At 39.8% G+C, this 18,427-nt stretch overlaps 1 pseudogene; it reads left to right on the top strand.

The window, feature by feature from the left end:
* The first annotated feature begins 279 nt into the window (after positions 1-279).
* On the top strand, positions 280-1,003 carry LOC147457161 (uncharacterized; annotated as a pseudogene).
* The last annotated feature ends 17,424 nt before the right edge of the window (positions 1,004-18,427 follow it).

Here is an 18,427-nt window from a genome sequence, read left to right as displayed (position 1 = left end):
TCTAGGTATGACACTTATGATGTTTTTCGTGTAGATGAAGTGGAGCAAGATGTATATTTGTTGCATGCCAGCTAGCTAAAGGTCGAAGAGAAGTATGGTGTTTCACCTTGTGTGAACCTGCCAGTCGAGCAGCCCTATCAAATGCCGTGTGATGGTGAGTCCCTATTGGGGGAAGAGGTATGGTTTGATTGTGCATCAGACCTAGTTGAAGAGTAGGTTTTCGAGGATGACTTGTAGGAGCTAGAAGCGGAAACAAAGATAGGTCGAAGTGGTTTGTCTATGTAGGGGGTGGGGCAACCTTGCCTTGGTGAGCAAGTCGAGGTGTGTTTTGAAGTTTCAGAGTTTGTGTGTGCCCGTGGAGAGTTAGCTCTGGCAGATGACTCTATGGAAGCTGATACAGGTGCAACCTATAAGAGTGGTGCTCCATGCAACGAGAAAGGTGCCGCCAACCTTGCAGGTGATGAGGTATTTGAAGAACATGTTAAAGCTTTAGCAGGTCATGCTCTTGAGTATGAAAAGGTGGCCTTGGAGCCATTTACAGAGGGTTTGGATGCAGGTATGCATAGGGAACAGGTTTACTTGGCTATGCAATAGGTGGAGGCAAATGGTAGGGTTTGGCTACTTTATGCTATGCTACTGATAGCTATGTTGTTCCAGGTTGCTTTGTAAGGTGTACTATACAGGTTTCAATGCTTATCTGATAAAGAGTATGATATGGAGAGTTCTAGCAGGTGACATGATAGCTGCTTATGGTACCAATGCTTCAAGTATTTGAAAGTATGCTTATGGTTGGATGGAAGGATTATGGATGCAGGGTGACAAAGCTCCATGCTATGAAGAGCTGTTAGGGTGGCATGTCTATTGGCATACAAATGGAAAGGAAGGCTTAGATATACATGCTTTACAGGTGGATGGCCACGTCCATTGTTTTGTTTTTGATCCAGGTGGAGCCTACACTATGATTGGGGAAGCTGCGAGCTTTCCGTTTGATCCTGGCGGATGATGCAGCAGATGCTTTTCTCTCTATCTCTAGTCTATATATATAGCCATTATTATCATTTTTCTTATGAGTCTATGTAGCTATGTTATATCATTTTCTCTATGCAGTACTATTTTACCTAAAGAATGCTATGGTTGAGCATGAATGCTCAACGAGGGGGTGGGCAATGATGGTACAACCAAACTGTGTCGATCTATGGAAGTGCAAGAAGTTGGAGCACTCGCTAGTCAAAACTGCAAGTGTTTTTTTTGTTATCAAAAGTGAGAGGATCAAATGTTTATATCACAAGGTTGGGAACGAGACAAGTGGTACTGGATGCAGGTGCTATTAGGTTTATGCTATGGGATTTGGAGCGAGATGTATGCAGCAGCACAGCAGGCTCTACTTGCTAGAACATGTCCATCGAGAGCTATTGTAGGTGATGCAACTCAATATATGGTGTTTGTGATACTCTCGACGAAGTGCCTTCCACCAAGAATTCAGTTTTATGGGCCAATTATGTTGGCTTTGTGGCCATGAACCCTCAACATGACAGGCGGTTCTTGTTTAGGAGGTGTCAAATCGGGGAGCAACCTTGGTGTGGTTGCTTCATATTTGCTCGGGCCTCTTAAGAGCTGAGGTGGACATTGCAAAGGCAAGGAGGGGAGCTGAGTTGGAGTTTTTTTTTGATACCCCAATCAAAGACTTGCCGATCGTGTGAAAGGCGGCTAAACCCAAAGCCTTTTTAAAGCTTTAGCTGGAAGAGGGAAAAAAAAATGATGAATGAAGGTGGCGGGACTTCTCATCGATGCAGAGAGGTAACCGCCATGTGTTTGGTGTGGTGGCCATGCAAAAGCAGGGAGAGTGGGCCAGTTGCATAGGGAGGCCCGCCAGTTGAATATGAGGGGGCGTGGCAGCTCCTTGAAGCCAGTTACAGGGGGAGGCGACCAATAGCGAGGTCGCTGTTCGCCAACAAGAGGCAGCCCACTTGCAGAGCCAGGTCGAGAGTGGCATGAGGGGTCATTGATTGTCAAGCCCATCAGGGAGGATTTGATCGGGTCTTGAGTGAAGGCTCGTGAGGAGCTACCCTTGGGGAGACTGCAAAGAGAGGGAGGTGAAAGGTCAATCATCGAGAGGCTTGGGGCTTGATGATGGCGCACTAAAACTGTGCAAGGGCCGCCAGTTGTTGCAGAGGCATGGCCGGGTGTAGCTACTGGGGTCCTAGTAGAGGGAGCCAGCAAATAGTTGGCCTGGAGGAAAGTGCCGCCAGAATAGAGGGGTGGCCTTCGGGATGCTGTGAGAAATTTGCTAGCGACAGCAAAAAGAGGGACTGTTAACCTAAATTAGCCTATCACGCCCTAAGCTTTTGTCCATATGAAGCCAGTTGAAGGCGGATTGTTTAGAGGCTTCAAGCTCCCCTTGGTATCGGCTTCGAAATCGACACAGGCGATATGACACGTCACTCATGTGTGAAAAATTATGTCTACATCGGCATAACTTCTATGTTGTTGACATTTAAATGAACATTTTCTATCTCTCCCGCTCTCATGTCTATATGTGTCTCATGTATGTGAGTAATTCTACCTGCGTGCAGGATGTGAATATAGGGTACAAGTGTTGGTGTGTGTTGATGAGTGAGTGAATGCTATCTATATGGCTATGTACATGCCTGGAGGATGAAAACCTAAGGGTAAACTGGGTGTCTGTCAATGATCATGGGGTGCACGAAGGGATTGGGACTACTTATATGTGAGTGTATGATGCTATCAAGGGTCATAGATCGGGATAATTGATTGTATGCTTTACGACCGAGTGTGTATAGTAAGGGCCGGTCGGGTACGGGCTTGGACTTTGAATGTTTGCATATTGGGAGTCTGGGTATGTGATTGCTAGGGGATAGGGGTGTTGTGAGATCAGTGGGCTATAGAGAGGCATTCACACTGAGTGTGCTGGTGGTTTTTTGATTTTTCCCTTCCAACGCATTTAGGCAAGTTAATGCTTGTATTGGCCATAACTTGCACAAAAAGTGTTCAAATTCAAATCTGAAACTTGCTCTGAGTTGTCAGTGTAGTGAGGAACCTCTGGAACAAAAGTCACTTCATTCTGACCAGTTAGACATCATACGCGTATGATGTCTAGAGGACACTTTTAGAGACCAAAATTGAAATTTGAGCTTACTAGGGTGTTAAGCACCACAAGACAAGGTCACAGACCAAATTTTGTCAAAATCTGAACACATAGGCTTTATACGCGTATAATGTCTCAAGGCCAGATCTAAAAGTCAAAATTCACTTTTGACCACATAGGGGGTTGGGAAATGATGTGTTAAGCTTGCTTGCAAAATTTCATCTCATTTGGACACATACTTTTGCATGTACAAAGACTTTGCAGCTACAAGACTATAAAGGTGAAAAAGTGGTGATTTGAGCAATTTTGACATCCAAATTTGTTGTAATCACATATTCTTGTTGTATACATCAAGGAGTACCTTGGGTAGAAATTGTAAGAAACTAGGCAACTAGGCTCCCTGGATCCTCCTCCCCACCTTCCTTTATAGGTGGGATCCTAGCCCCTTGCCCTAGACGGATCCCCTGTCCACACTGTTTAGCCCGGCCCTTGGCCGTAGTCCTTGCCTAGCCTAGTTCTTAGGGTACAGGATCCGTGTCCTGACATTACTCCCCCCTTAAAGAAGAGTTTTCATCCTCGAAAACAAAAGTAGGAAACTTCTTCTTAAGAACACTAATGTTTTCTCAAGTGGCACCTTCTTCAGGTCGGTCTTTCCACTTGATTAAGGCTTGTTGTCGTACATGATGACGTGTACGCAACTCATTATAATCCATAACACGTTCAGGTTCATGCAGTAACGTAAGAGGTTCAATGTAATCGACCAAAACCTTTTGGTCAATGACGTTGTTGTCCCCATGTAACTGCTTTCGTAAATGGATAACATGAAACACCGGTTTAATGCGAGAGTGTGATGGTAGTAGTAGCTTGTAGGCACGATCACCAACTCGCTTGAGTATTTTAAAATTCCGTTACATGTTCGTACCTAATGAAGGTTACGTCTAACGTACTCCGTCAGCACACCTGGCAAGTCCTTGACGTATGAAAGTATTGACACAATCTCCAACCCCACCACAAGAGGTATTCAAAGTCGAAAATCGTACTTAAGCAAATTCGAAAATAGGGAGAAAATCATCTGTCTAAAAATGCATTGTACATGTGGTAACGTATGCTCTTAGCAGATCTTGTAGCACAAGATTACTCTTTGTAATCTTTGTAATCTGCCTATCCCCTTGGATAACGGATAGTACTGAGGTGTGTTTTCCTCACGGTTTACAGACAGTCGTCCCAGATGACTGGTAAACGGGAAATCACAAGAGTGTTTAACATTGGTGAAGAATCAACAATGTCCGAAATAACCATCGTGGTTAACTTGAAAAAATCCAGAAACGCCCAAACCGAGCCATGACCTCTATTGGTGATTAGTGGATCCAAAAGTAATCTCATAGAGATAGTACACATAGAGTGCAAAATGCTTCATAAGCAAAAATCTGTGGAATATGCATGCCGTTCCAAATCAGCCCTTGCTAAATACTAGGGCCCATAACACCTAGTGTGCATGCATTTAGCAAAAACTAACAAAACCTGTATATCCATAATGATGCTTGCCTACTTATGGCAAATGTGATGCGCCTAGCACACATTAAAGATGAATGTAAATAGTTCTGAAAAGAAACTAAATACTTTCAGTTGCAATCTTTTTGCAAGCCTTGCGGAAATGTTTGAACCATAATAGAAGGTGAAACAGTGATCACTTCTAGGTACAAATAATAAAACTTTTCATTTGCTATATGTGTAAACAACCATCTGTAATGCTGTTTAGCAATACTTGTACCTTAACAAGTCATTCTAAGTATCCGACAATTTCTGGCCATGAAATTGCTCCTGATACGTCGTGCTAAAAATGGTCTAGAAAACAGATGTGACCAGCACTTAGGGACTTTGTCGTGACACAGATTTGAAATAGGGGCGCCAGTGTTATTCCCAGAGACTCATATTCGCCACATGTGGAATATGTCTCAACTAAGGATGTCTGAAAAAGAACATCCTACAAGTACAAGATGTACTTGTGTGTGGAGGTAGCTCTAAACACTTTACGACAGGAGTGATAGGGACCCTCATTCATTGCTCCACACTGGTAGACCATGTTGTATCCCATGTGACAACATGTGCCAAATTGAACCCTACAAGTAGGTTCGTAGCAGCATAAGGCAAAAAGATAGATTGGATACTTGGCCTAAAATACTTTGTGCCGACATGCCCTTGGCATGGCTCTGTAACATTCAAGCGTACTTATACGTCTTGAAAAACCAAGCAAAGCATACTAAAAATGGAATAACACCAAATGAATAGATGCATACCTTGAGATTTGAACGTAATGTTCACTTACCCGTATTCAAATGGAGAGGAACACGTCCACTACCTGGAAAAAAAAAAAGTATTGCACTGGGAAGCCTGGCTGTTGCCTTTGCAATCCAAGCTCTTGGATTAGAATCTACGTAGTCAAACCCCTTGATAAGACTCTTTGTAGAAACTGCTCAACTAGCAGATAACGGTAACCAACATAGTCAACCATGTACATGTTGATTGGAATCAACTTGAAAAGTGTGTCTGTCTGCTACCGCGTGTGGTAGATTGCGGAATTCTTTCGTTGAAAGTATAACTGGGAGAGATCAACTGTGATTCTCAATGCAGATCAATCTGTGATCCTGAATACCTATGGGGTGATGTAACAATCACTCGTCGGGTCTTACCTCAAAACATTATGTCCATAGACAGTCCGTAGTGCTATAGAGAGAGCAGGAGATCCACACAAGTGAATTGCTTAGCTCTTGTGGATAGCCGTGCTGTCGCAACTGATTGCTGCATCTATACTTCCTTTTAGAGATCAACCGCTGTGAATTGAAGATTTATCAAAAACTCAACTTGAGTGTCGCACTGAAAACATGTAGTGCAAAAATGACACTGTAAACATCCGTAATGACAAGACTCTTGCTTGTCCATTAACGTCGATGTGTACTCCACTGGGTAGATCTGTTTGAGCTGGAGAACAGTCTCCCAAGGAATACCAACAGCTGGGTCATACCCGAGATCTGACAATGACTCTTAGCCAGTGTGTGTGGCTCATAGCCTTTGTGGCAATTAGTGTTCAATTGAGGAACCGATGAAGACTAATTTAGATGGCGTCTTGCCCAATTTCTAGCTGAGAGTTAGAGTACCTTGTCTCAGGCTGACTCACCAGCAAAACATGTATTAAAAGCTTTGTAGAAAGTTTGCATTATTCTTTGAGAGAAGAAGATACAGGGATCAGAAGAGCATGTGGGCTGAGGAAGTTTCCTTAAACGACTATGACGTGTATAGTTGATTGCCCTGCTCTTGTGCATCTTATGCCTAACTTGCAACTTATCCTATAAGCATTCCACAGCTTTCTAGTATGACTCTCTCATCGATAGAGGTAACACGTCCTGACTTACCTTTCTTGCAGGGGTCATGATTGACTGATAATGACTTAGCATTGGCACTTTTCCTGTGAATTAAGTCCAAATTTTAGGTTCCTTTTAGTGTTGTTGTGTGTTTACAGCAACCAGCAAGCATGTTAAACAATCCATTACGCAGCTTGTCCTTGACAGAGTGGATGGGTTAGAGCAAAAACATATTTTATACCCCCTGGGTAACATGCCTTGCATACAAAAGTGGAAGCCCTTTGGCTACCGTGAAGGCCTTAAACATAAAAACCAACACATAAGTGTCGTGCAGGAGCGAAACTCGGAGGGGTTCGGTGAGATGACAACAGGATTAACATAACCTCGGCCCCCTTCATGTCAGCAAGCAACAGGTTGTGCCAATCTCCTTGAGATTCTAGACCTTGGCGTTGCCATAGCAAGCAATCACATCGGAATCAAAAATGTAAAACAATTGCATACCTCATGAATTGTGTGACGACGTGGAGTAACATGGTGTCAATCTCCAGCAGCATGCATGAGCACATGATTTGATAGCTTAGGGAGGGGTTGATGAAGAAAAGACCAATCATGGAAGAATGAGTGCATAATCTCATCCCAAAATTGTGCACAGCTTAAATTTCCAGATTTTTGCTCATCAAAGTCTACTGTTTGTCCAATTCTATGCTATAACTACACATTATTGAACAATTAAAGCTAAAACATTTGGAGGCCCTTCAAATATGTTGTTATAAAGACTCATGGGTTGCTTTACTTCAAATTTATCTTGCTACCACTGATGACAAGCTGCTTAATCCCATCCCATAAACATGAAAGCTTATGTATATTAGAGTTAACATACAATCTGGATGTCACCAATTGCTCTTGCTTAATAATCTATACATGCCTCTCTCTCTCTCTCTCTCTCTCTCTCTCTCTCTCTCTCTCTCTCTCTCACACACACACACACACACACACACACACACACACACACAGAATCTTTTGGGTGTGTTTTTTGTTCTTTTTATGAAGTGGATATTCATTCAAGAGTGGAAATGATAAGAGAGCTAGCATGCAAAGCAGAGAGAAAATTTATTCATTTTAGCCTCCATGAAATTCTAAAGTGGTGCGCTTATATGTGAAGCTACTCAATATATGGCTTCTCTATATATGGCACCCAGGTCCCCTCTATATATACATCATCTCATGTGTGTAGTCTACACACTTTGGGGTTCTATTTCTGTGCTCTGTCTTTCTCTCTCAACATCGTATCAGAGCAAATCATTTTTGTTTTCGATATTTCTCATGATTGAAAACGATTTTACAGAAACTACCCGTTGAAGGCATTGGAATCAATGTGGTCTACAACTTTGCAGAAGATTTTTTTTTCAAATTCTACACCGATTTGGAGTTATCGTTCGCGGACTGCAAACTGCTCATGCAATGCACTGGAATCGATGTGGTCTACAATTTTGCAGAAGAAAGTTTTTTCAAATTCTGCACCGATTTTGAGTTATCGTTCGCGGACTGCGTACATACGTGAAAAGAAACTTTCACTTTTTGTTTTTGATTTTTCTTCTAATTGAAAATGATTTTGCAGAAACTACTAGAGTGATAGACCAAAATCGATGTGGTCTACAACTCTGCAGAAGAAAGTTTTTTCAAGTTCTGCACCAATTTTGACTTATCGTTCGCGGACTGCGTACATGCTTGAAAAGCAACTTCGCTTTTTGTTTTTTATCTTTCTCCTGATTCAAAACAATTTTGCAGAAACTAGCCTTCTTGGGCATCGGAATCGATGTGGTCTACAACTTTGCAGAAGAAATTTTTTTCAAATTTTGCACCGATTTTGAGTTATCGTTGGCGGATTGCGTACATGTCTGAAAAGCAACTTTCACTCTTTGTTTTTTATTTTTCTCCTAATTGAGAATGAGTTTGTAGAAATAGCCCGCGAGGACACTGAAATCCATGTCGTTCGGATTCAGTCGAGCCGTTCATGATCGTCCAAATTCTATCGAGCTAGTGTTGGTACATGATCTTTTGTTATATGATATAGTGGCTCATTGATTCTCGTATAATTATTCTTTTAGAGATATAGTTTACGTCGTTTTATTGATAATTTCTTGTTGATATCATAGTGATTTTGATGGTACCATGATGATGTTTTATTAGTACTTTGGTCATGGTGATTTTTGTTGATACCATGATAATATTTCATTGATACCATGGTTATTCTCGATGATACCATGATGATATTTCGTTGATACCATGGTTATTCTTGGTGATGCCATGATGATATTTCGTTGATTCCATTATGATTTTCGTTGATACCATGATGATGTTTCGTTGATACCATGGTTATTCTCGGTGATACCATGATATTGTTTCGTTGATACCATGGTTATTCTTGATGATGCCATGATGTTGTTTCATTGATACAATGATTATTCTTGGTGATATCATGATGTTGTTTCATTGATACCATGGTTATTCTCGGTGAAACCATGATGTTTTTTCGTTGATACCATGGTTATTCTCGGTGATATCGTGATGTTGTTTCGTTGATACCATGGTTATTCTTGGTGATACCATGATGTTGTTTTGTTGATACAATGATTATTCTATCATGCTTTTCATTGATACTATGATTATTTATTCATTTTTATCGATTGATACAATGATGATATTTTGTGAAGACTTTGATGATACTCATTTATATCACTACGTTGATAAATGTCGCTTTATGTAGTATATACACATGTCATTTGCATCACGTAATCACGCATCTTGTACTTTTACGTTCATACTTTATGTATCATATATTGTCGTGCATATATATGTCGTCAAAAGAGTGGCGCTGCGAACCATCTCTTATGGCATTATGAACGTAATTATTTCACTAACGATGCTAATAATTTTTATAACTATGTTTTTTGAGTCTATGATCTATGTAGGATTGATCAAAGAATTGATTTCATAAAGACAAACTTGGTGACAATAAAAGATTTGTGAAGACATTTTTGGTGATGCCGTATTGATGACAACATGAAGACATGTTTGGTGATCGATATTTGATGACAAGCTACACAACAGATCCACGCTGACACTTCATACTTTATGTATCATATATTGTCGTGCGTATATATGTTGTCAAAAGAGTGAAGTCGCGAAACATCTCTTATGGCATTTTGAACGTAAATATTTCACTAACGATGCTAATAATTTTATAACTATGTTTTTTGAGTCTATGATCTATGTAGGATTGATCAAAGAATTGATTTTATAAAGACAAACTTGGTGACAATAAAAGATTTATGAAGATGTGTTTGGTGATGCCATATTGATGACAACATGAAGACATGTTTGGTGATCGATATTGATGACAAGCTACACAACAGATTCACGGAGACACTTCTGATTATAAGCTAATCGATAGCCTTTATACCTCTTCATTGAACCTTTGTATTCATTATTGTATTTGATAGGATAGGAGTAATGTAACTCCTCATATAACATTCATTGTAAAAGGAGTGATGTAGCTCCTCATAAAATATTCGTTGTAAAAAGAGTGATGTAGCTTCTTACGAACATTTGTATATTCGATGATTCTTATAATATAACGGTGGGTGTATATAGAGCTCTGGGTTTTTCACTTGATCCCCCAAGGGTTTTTTCATCCACAGTTAGGGGCCCTTATTTGAGCGGGGGTGTTGAGCTTATATGTGAAGATACTCAATATATGGCTTCTCTATATATGGCAGCCAGGTCCCCTCTATATATACATCATCTCATGTGTGTATTCTAAACACTTTGGGGTTCTATTTCTGTGCTCTCTCTTTCTCTCTCAACATAAAGTATAAGTTTGGAGTACAAAATCTCCTTGTGAAACAGGGAAGGATTCATCATGGACCATAAAGAAAGCTACAAAATCCAAGAGCTCAAAGTCATGGAGGATTTGTGGGGGATTTTCTAAAGATTAACGTACAGTACCAAGGAAATGTACAAGAGACGATCTGGTCATAAAAGGATGGAAAGTTGCATTTACAAAAAAAGGTTTTGTATTTAGTGGTATATAATGGGAAATATGTGAATGTAGGCAATGTCTTCTTATTTGTACTATGTAATTACTTGGGTCAAAAGTACATTAGGAAAAGTGTGAACCCCAAAAGGAGCCTTTAGCCTTAAGGGGTGACGATCCATTGAAAAATATGAGAAGGGTGGTGGCCATAACTATACCCTCTAAAAAGTAGAGAGGGAGTGAAGGGAGGGGGTTGGGTCCACCATTCTTTCCTTTCAACATAAATATAATTCTCATTTGCACCCTCCAAAAACCTTGAATATATCATATGGTAAAAAAAACTAAATTTTTGCAACAAATGACCATTTTGTCAGCCATTCTCTCTCCAAAGTCGCCCATTTATTTAAACCCATCCTCTCTCTTTACAAGCTCCCCCGTAGTCCTCTCTCTCCAAGCTCTCCATAGTTGCAACAACTTGGAAACTGTGTTGAGGTAGTTAAAGTAGCTCGCATCAAAGGATAAGAAGTTGCGTATGCATGCCAAATCCACCGAGTCATCAGAGGAGTCATGCACAACTCGCAGTGCCCCAGTGATGGGCCACAAGCTCTAAAGAGACAAAACCACTAGAGGTAGTAAAGGTTAAATAGTTGAAGCATTTGTCCTAGGTTTTATACTCCACTTGAGATCATATCATACAGAGGGCTTGGCTTTAAAGTTGGCGTAGTTGGACAATTGATGGAGAAGTTAGGCATCCACAAGTAGAATTCTAGATTTACCCTTAGTTTCATGGATTGGTAGAAAAGGGAAACAAAATGCCTTGTAAAATCGTCACTAAGTAGGGAAGTATAAATCTTGGGCATTGTGATAAGCATTTTTCCATAGCACTATGGGCGTCTCTTGAGAATGCCTTCTAGAACATCACTTGGGTACACTCATTTTAAGCTTGTGTATGGCAAGGAGGCCATTGTTACCAAATGAAGTGTAATTAACAATCTTGAGAGTGCTAAATAGAGAAAGTGACAACATGAATAAACAATTAAAACAATGAATACTTAGAATGCTTGGAGCTAGGCAGAGATGATGCCATTAACTACTACACCACCTACAAAACTCAAAACACCTAAAATTTGACTAAACACTCACTACTGGTGGAAGACTTGCTAGTCCTTAGATATGAAAATCTTTTTCGCACATGCAAGGACACAAGTTTATGCCAAGATGGGAAGAAACCTAGATCATTTTTTAGTAACACTTCAATGGCACCTATCAATTACAAGATGTAAATGGCAAGATCCACAAAACTAGAGTCAATGGATGGCGCCTAAAGCAATATTTTGAAAGGTTTGACCCCATTAGGGGAAATATGAACCCCAAAAGAGCCTTGTAAGGATTCCTAATTTTAAGGGCTTAACACTAATTTGGTAACCTAACAGGACGTAAAAGTGTTCTTTCAGGGTTTTGGAAAAAAAATCAATACTACTATCATATGTACGTGTTTAAAGGAGTCCTTACATCAGCTCAAAGCTAAAACCACACTCTATTTAAAAAAAATGAGAAACACTCACAACTCTTGATTATATGGTCATGAGGAGCAGTCAAAGCCAAAGGAGTGCTCAAAATGACAAAAAAAAACATATTTGCTAGGTGAACCCTAGTTCACACAATGTACAAAATTCTGCAGTGTACAAGCATGTTTTTTCTATAAACATTAAGGGGTTCTTAACCAATGTACGTGGTTGTTGTAGCCCCAAAATGTTTTGTTTGAAAGTAGAATTAAGTATAAAAAAGTTGCATTTTTCATATTCTGCTGACCTATCATCTATGTTTCTATGCCTACACCTATCATTACCACTATAAATGCTTCCATATTTCACACTTTGGTTCTTTACTTTTATGTTTAGGAATAGAAAGCATAAAAATCATCAAACCCTATCTTCATAAGACAATTTGGAACACACCTATGAAGTACAAAAATTGAACAAATGAAAAAACTGGCTTCCACAATGTGGCCTTCTACATCAGTTATAAACCTATCAAGCTCATGCCAAATTGAGATTGCATTGTTTTATTTGGAGCTAAGATTCAAAATGCACCATGTTGATTGAGCGAAATTTAGAAATTTGAAGACAATATTAGCATAACTCAAAATGAATTTGATTTTGGTAAACTGCAAAATCACTCCCACCTCTATGTTGTTTGCTATTTAGGGTCTTAGGGCCCCCAAAACTCAAGGAAGAAGAGTTATATAGTAATCACTCAATGACCGCACTCAAGCTTGCCTTATGATTTTAAAAACACCTTCAAAAGATTCATCGAAGTGTGCATTTTACTAATAAATTACCATAAAGAGTTTTTCATAAATGGGCCATAACTTCCAATACATAGACTCTCCACCTATTAGAAGCGTGAAAACATCTTATAAGTACCCATGCTAACTATGTAGCACATAAAAGGACATTAAGCTGTGCTTAAGAGGGGTCTAATGCCTATTTTATGAAAATTGGCCAAAAAGGGCACACGTTTTTCGTTCAAGTTAGGTTTAAAAATGTTATTCATACCAAACTCTAAAGATGGAATCACTAGCCCAAAAAGTTTCCAAGTTTTTTTCAAGTCATAAGCAAGCTTTGTGGGTATAGAACGCCTTAGAATCTACTTGGCATCTCAAGTAACAATTCTTGGAAGTTGTTGAGTTAAGAGGACACAAAAGTGTCCAAGGACATAAAAGTGTTATGTTACCACTCTAGTGTTAAAGCTAAAAATGTGTGTGGTTAAGGGGACAAGGCCAATGATTGAGGGTAGTTTCATAGGCTTTTTTTATAGACTCTCATAGGTTTTTTCTAGACTTAAATATAGACTAGGGACGGGGAAGCTACATTCTCTCTCTACCTTTTCAAAGAGTATAAGGGAGAGTGGAAGAGGGGGTGGGGGTGGAGCCCATGCTTTCCCTCCAACATAAAAAGACTTCTCATTTATGTGCATCCAAAGACCCTAAAAATTCAAAAATTTTAAAAGTTCCCAAAACCTCATTTTTTAATCTCCCCCCCCCCCCCCCCCCCCCCCCCCCCTCCCTTCAAACCTATTATATGGTCAAAAACCTTTTTTTTTATACCAAAATCTCCTTTTCTCATCCATTCTTTCTCAAAAGTCACCCTTTTCTCCAAACTCATTGTCTCTCACTACAAGCTCCCCCGTCTTCATCTACACCTTCATAGTCCTCTCTCTCCAAGCTCTCCATGGCTGCAGTAGCTATGGAAATTTTTCCAACCACCTCTTTTACCCTTTCATCTACACCTTCATAACCCTTCATTTCCAAGCTTTCCATGGCTATAGCATCTATGGAATCTCTTCCAACCTCCAAGCTTTCCATGGATGTAACATCTATGAAAATCCTTTCACCTCTTCTCCCCTTTTATCTACACCTTCATATCCCATAGTCTCCAAGCTCTCCATGGCTACAACACCTACGAAAATGATTCGAGCCACCTCTTGTATCCTTGCCCTGGATCCAAAAACCTTGGACTTCAATGATCTCCATTCAAGGTTAACCCTCTATCTCCCCCCTCTCCAAAAACATTCTTCATCTATAGCTCCTCTAAAAACCAACATGAAGCCCTCTTTCTTTAACCTCTTCCTTTTTGTATCCATGTCAAACTCAAACTCTTCCTCTCTATAGCCATCCCTCTCTCTGTCTCCCTCTCTCTCTCTCTCTCTCTCTCTCTCTCTCTCTCTCTCTCTATGTGTGTGTGTGTGTAGCCATGCACAACACTAGAGGCTCTAATGACGAGTGGATACTGCAAGTGTTGCAAAAAAGGTTCTTGGATCTTCATGCACCCTCCATTTTTCTAGATCACCTCTATTCCATGATATAGAATCCATCTCTACATTACTTCTCATATCTCTCTTAAAGATAAAGAACACTATATATGTCCCATACACACAACAACACAGCTATGATGGTTCACTAATGTGGGCCTTTGGGTGAAAGGTTTCCTCTATCCTAACAGCTATATCATGAATGGGTATCCAACATTCAAAATCCTCCCTACATTCTTACAATATGTGGGTATAAGGGAGGTCTCATTGGCTACTACATGCAATTTTTAGATATTTGAAATCATAGTGTGTAATGGTGGATACATCAACATCAACATCACCTTCTATTTGATAACAGTACACGTTTGCAATAGAGGGTCATTGGTGTAGAAAAGAAAGCAGATACTCTTAAGTGATGCTTTAATGTAATTTTCTCACGAGTTGCTTGGGTGGTGATGTTTTGGTTTTGTGTCTTAGGAATTTCTTTGAAGAGAGATATGTGGTTCCCAAAGATAGGATGACCAAGTCCATTTGCGAAGTAGATGCTTCAATAAGGTAGATGTACAAGGGCCCTTTCTACCAAGCCTTTGAATTTTTGTCGACGGAGTTCACAGAGGCGATTTGCATAGCATGGGGTGAAACAAAAATTGTGCCTTACATGGTAAAACCAAATCTTTGCATCATGTTCTCTTTCATATTTTTTTACGAATGTCTAAAATGGTCAATTTTTTTGGCAGCATATTCTCCGTGCACATGGTCCATAGTCTATGCACAAATATGGATGACTAAATATTTGTAGCATGCAAGATATGGAGAAATCAAACTCCTCATAAAGCAAAGTTGTACAATTCAAGAATCTATCAAGACCATTCCTGCAACAAGTATATGTGTCAACACTTAGGCAACCTCATAGAGCATGTCGACACTTTTGCAAAGAATCAACTGAGATCCGTCACTACTAGAAGAGTGTGGAGATACTCAAGGAGAAACCAGCTTTTACACTTGCAAAGAGGTGCTACAAAGCTCCAACACAAAGTTAGGAATGAGTGATAGCACCATTGAGGTAATTTTGAAGTCCATAGAGGTGCATTTGGTGGGCCTCTTTGTGTAGTCCATGGAGGTGCATTTAGTGGGTCTCTTTGAGGACACAAACTTGCATGCAATCCACATTAAATGTGTGATGATCATGGAAAGGACATGTAGTTAGTCCTGTTAATAAGATCACCATTTGTAACCCAAACCCTTCTTTTACCCTTCAAGCAATGTGACTCGACACCCAATGTATTAACAAATTGTAATTAAACGTATTTTTGACTATTGTGTACAATGTGCCATCACTCAAAAATCATTTATATCTTGTGTAAATAGCAACTCACTTGTAAATAGTAAGGCTAGTGCACATTTCCACCTTTCCAAAAATCCATGTTGGGTGCATATGTTAGCAATTTTGTGCAATTGGTTTTGGATCCCTCTCTTTATTTGTGTCTCCAGGGGGATCCAAGGGAAGGTGGCGCCCCCGAAGGGTGGAAATAGTTGCATTTTGGGATATAAGTTTGTATGTAATTTTAACAAAAAATGGATGAAATTCATCTTATGGTGGAGGGACTCTTAAACAGTGTATGATGTTATGACACATCATTTTAAGTGTGGTGAGGGAAAAGCACTCTGTTATCGCAAGTTTCCTAAATATACACTTAGGGAGACATGTCATCTACATCTTGTAGTCAACGTCAATGGGTGGTAATCTACGAAAGTACGAGGTGGGGATGGGGACGGTGGGTGGGGGCAAAGAGAGTTCAAAATTTTCATGCAAACATGCCAAATGGGCCTCAAATAGGCCAGATGATGGCCCTGCATGGGCCAATTTTTCTTGATACAACAAAAAAAGCCCTAGCCACAAGCAAGAAAATTTTGGCCAGAGCCTTTTTTGTCACATCAAGCAAAAGTGACCCATGTAGGGTCACTATTTGGCATATTCAAGGCCCATTGGGAATGTTTGCATGAAAATTTTGAGCTCCTTTTTTCTCCCACCCTCCTCCCACGAGACCAGAAATAGATGCATTTTGGGATATAAGTTTGTATGTAATTTTAGAAAAAAAGGATAATATTCATCCTGTGGTAGACACACCATTTCAAGTGTGGTGAAGAAAAAACACTCTCCAGATTTTCTAAACATACACTAAGGGACACATGCCATCTAAACCTTGTAGGAAACGTCAATGGTCGATAATCTACAAAAGTACAAGGGGGGATGGGGACGGGGAGTGGGGGGAAAGGAGTTCAAAATTTTCATGCAAACATGCCCAATAGTGGGACAGAAATAGGTGGTTCAAATAATGATGGTCAATAGTATAATTTTTTTATCAATGTTAAAGATATAAAATAGAAATAGAACTTATATAGATAATATGTGAGGATAAAAGAGTCAGGGAAGGCTCTCTCACAAAGGAGAGAGGTGGAGTAAAAAAAATTTAAAGCAACCCTCATTAGCCCTCCCCTTAGTCTAGAGGTATTCACGCCTCTAGCTTCATGCTAGAATATCCACTTGTTGAGGTAGAGGAGGCATCCTCTTTAGGGATATTCATCATAGAAATTGGATCAAACAATTGGATTAAGGGTTTAAGTCTCCATCCATTGACTTTGGTTTGATGCAATTTTCCAATGTCATCCATGAGTTTGTAACTGCCATTGGTGTAGGGTTTGAGAATGATAAATGGCCCTTCCCATCTTGACATGAAGTTCTTAACCTTTCAAGTGTCAAACGTATTGTCATATCTAAGTACAAGCATTCCGTAAACCCTTGGATTTGAGTCCCTTATTGAACTGGTTGTGCCCTTGCTCAACCTATGTAGCAATAGTTGTAGTTGCTCTAGATCCAAAATGTTATCCATTAGGTGCATTGCAATAGGTTTTACCTATCTAGCTAGCACTTTGAGGCTTGCTAGTTTGACTTTTATGGGCAAAATTGTTCTCTTTGCCATAAACAAGATGAAATGGTGTGAATCCAAGTGATGTCCTAAAAGATGTTCTATAAGTGCAAAGTGCAAAATAAAGGTGTTTATCCCTGTCATTAGGCTAGTTGTTTACCTATTTAGTAATGATCCTACATATCATATTGTTGGCTTTTTCACCATGCCATTGCATTGCAAATAGTATGGTTTGTATTGTCATCGAGAGATTCCTAGGTTTTTCATGAGTTCTTCAACCGGATCCCCTCAAAATCCTGGCTCCTTGTTTGAGATGATCTCAAGAGGAGTTCCAAATCTGCAACAAATTTTCTCAAAGATACACTCGGCCACTTCGTTAGCAGTGATGTGAGTCATTGCCATTGTGTTTTCCTATCAAGTCATGTAGTCCACGCCCATGATGATATAGCATTTACCAGATTGAGCATAAAGTAGGGGCCCAATGGCATCTATCCCCCATTTCACAAATGGAGTATATGAGTTGATAGGAGTTTGTGGCTCATAGGTGAGCCTTCAATCCCTAGAAGTTTGACAGTATTTACATGTCTTACACCAATGGCTAACATCCCTTTGTAGGCTAGGAAAAACAAACCCAACTTATAGAATTTTCCTACAGGTATTGTGAAGTGCAAAGTTCCCTCCAGAGACTTCATCATTATAGCTTGCTAATATCTCCCTAATGTAAATGGAGAGAGGCACCTTTCTCATGATTTGATCCATACCCTTGCAGTAAAGATCATTATTGATACGGAAATACCTGGATGCTTTGCATACTAACCATTGCTTTTGGACCTTTGAAAGACCACTAGGGCACTCACATGTTTCTAAGAGCTGGATAATGTCAATCATGCAATCACTCCCTTGAAATAAACAAGACTTTAGTGCAATTGCTCTTGCTAAAAAAATTTGTAGTTGTGCACTAGCAAGAGCATTAGCTTCTTGGTTTTCTTCTCTAGGGACATGGTGTAGTTGTACTTCCCTAAATTAACGTAAAAGAGATTTTATATGAATTAAATGACTTAAAAGACCATGATTCTTGCATGCCCAAGTATCATTCACTTGTTTCACCACTAGCGTTGCATCGTCAAAAGCATTGAGACGTTGATCTCATTTTGCACGCACCACTCCAATCCTAGGTAAGGCACAA

Source organism: Adiantum capillus-veneris, chromosome 5 (genome assembly GCF_014529385.1).
Source record: "Adiantum capillus-veneris isolate H3 chromosome 5, ASM1452938v2, whole genome shotgun sequence".
Taxonomy (NCBI): Eukaryota; Viridiplantae; Streptophyta; class Polypodiopsida; order Polypodiales; family Pteridaceae; genus Adiantum; species Adiantum capillus-veneris.
This window is presented reverse-complemented; position numbering and strand designations above follow the sequence as displayed.